Source organism: Octodon degus, unplaced genomic scaffold (genome assembly GCF_000260255.1).
Source record: "Octodon degus isolate 3935 unplaced genomic scaffold, OctDeg1.0 scaffold00004, whole genome shotgun sequence".
Taxonomy (NCBI): domain Eukaryota; kingdom Metazoa; phylum Chordata; class Mammalia; order Rodentia; family Octodontidae; genus Octodon; species Octodon degus.
Window position 1 is genome coordinate 7746631 of NW_004524580.1, and position 2074 is coordinate 7748704.

At 38.7% G+C, this 2074-nt stretch overlaps 1 protein-coding gene across 1 annotated transcript in view; it reads left to right on the top strand.

Moving 5' to 3' along the window:
* Otogl (otogelin like) overlaps positions 1-2074 on the top strand; it is a 162193-nt gene that overhangs the window by 87779 nt on the left and 72340 nt on the right. The window lies entirely within an intron of this gene.

Genomic DNA, 2074 nt, shown 5'->3' on the forward strand with positions numbered 1-2074 from the left:
CCACAACTGTAAAAGTCAATAAATGCTTATGTACAAAATTCAATTAAACCTTTTCGATTTTCATCTTTTTTTCATGAAGTCGCCTGCCTTCTCTTCTTTGATGTAATTCTAGTGATTCCCCTCCTTTGTCTCAGATCACCCTTGCCTCTGCTGGGACTCTGTCTTCCAACTGTCTTCTAACACTAGACCTCATGATTTCCATATTTCTATGTCTGACTGCTTCATAAAACTCTCAGCCCCTTGCACTTCCCTAATTCTTTGAAGACACAGATCTGTTTTACTTATCTATTTCTCAGTAGGCTACCATATGGACAGGGATGCTGTGTAGAGGAGTTACTCTTAGAGGGAGCTGGAACTATGACAGGTGCTGGGAGTGACATGTGGAGTGCAGTAATATGTTCCCCTGAGAGGTGCTGACGGTTCAAGTTTTGTAAGCACTTGAAGGAAAATTGTCCATCAGAACTGTCAGGCTAATGAGAATAAAGAGTTTTGAGGAATTCTTAGGACACATTGATATTGACCTTTTTGCTCTGGCTTTTAAATCATGACTTACTATGTTGCCTAGCAACTCAGTAGAGTTATTTCCAAACATAATATTAACTTGAAACAGATTAGAAATGGAAATTATCATAACCCGATTCAAAGGGGTTTCTACTGTTTCACATTTCTGGCAGCGATAACATGATAAGACAGATCATGTAATATAGACTACTTTATGTTTCTGATTTAATATAAAGAATAAAGCTAGCATTGAGGCACTTAAATCAACAGTAATAGAAATGTAGTCCCAAGAGAGAGCCTTGCAGTTAGCTTTTCTTACTCCTTCTTCTAAATAACTCTTCTCAAGAGGAAAAGCAAAAGGAAACCCTGAATTATGTATTTTTCTTTGAAAACCATTCACAGATGTATAAAGCATAGCCTTATTTTTTTTTGAGTAGTACAATGCCACAATCATCTTAATGACCTTTATTATTCTGCTTTTCAAAATTTAGGCAGTGCTTTGCAAAAGTATTGTTTAAGAAGAAGGAAAAGCTCTTAGCATCAAAAATGGGTTACAGAGAGACACATTAATTACTCCATCAATGGCATTCAGTGAAAACCTGTACCCTAGGCACTGGGCTGCAGTAATTACTAGTAAGTCAGGAAGAATTTGACAGAATGAGGAAATACATGAATGAAGAAATATATCAAATTTATCAATTCATGTTGTTAGTGATGTGAACACCTGTGGTGGAAAATTTGTGTGGAGACCTGTATTATTTCCAAGCATTTAATGACCTTTTCTTGCTATGTGAGTAAGTATTGACTCAATTATCACACTACGAAGAGGCTTCAGCTAACAGTGTGGGCCTTTGGCCATTGGCCATGGAGTCCAAAGAGGAAGGCAACTCTCGCTTCTTTCCTTTTGATGGAGCCTTCATCTTCTGCCAATCAGTGAAATGGCTCTTAGGGCAGTTTTGTGGTAAAGGACATTGGGAATGTGACACACACTAAGGCCTTTTCTCCTAGAACACTGATATAAATAAATGTAAGAGGAGTGGATGCATTAAATTGATTTGAAAATGGCACATTATGAACACATACCATGATATTTTACTCCATAAATAGGTACAGTTGTCACTTGTCAACTAAAAATAAAAAATACAGATACAAGCAGTATTTTATAATGTATTTCTGAGGTCTGCAGAACCTAATAAGCTCATGACTAACACTGGATACACAAACAGAAATCCTGATCCTGAAGAGCCTGTTCTTAATAATGGGATGTGGAGTGGGGAAGGAAGTTGGTCCAAATAGGGACTTAACAGATAGTGTGGCAAGCTAAAATATGTTCTGTGGGGCTGGGGAGATAGCACAGCGGCCTAAGTGCCTGCCTGGCAGGCACAAGGACCTGAGTTCTTTCCCCAGTACTGCATGCTGCGCTGGCCCCAGAAACCCTGGCGTGGTGGTGCCTGCTTGTAATCCCGGTGCTGGGAGGCTGAAAACACGAGGATCACTATGAGTCTGAGCTGCATGGTGCGACCTTGTACTAAATAAAGAAATAAAAGATTTTTAAAAATTAAAAAAAATCTAT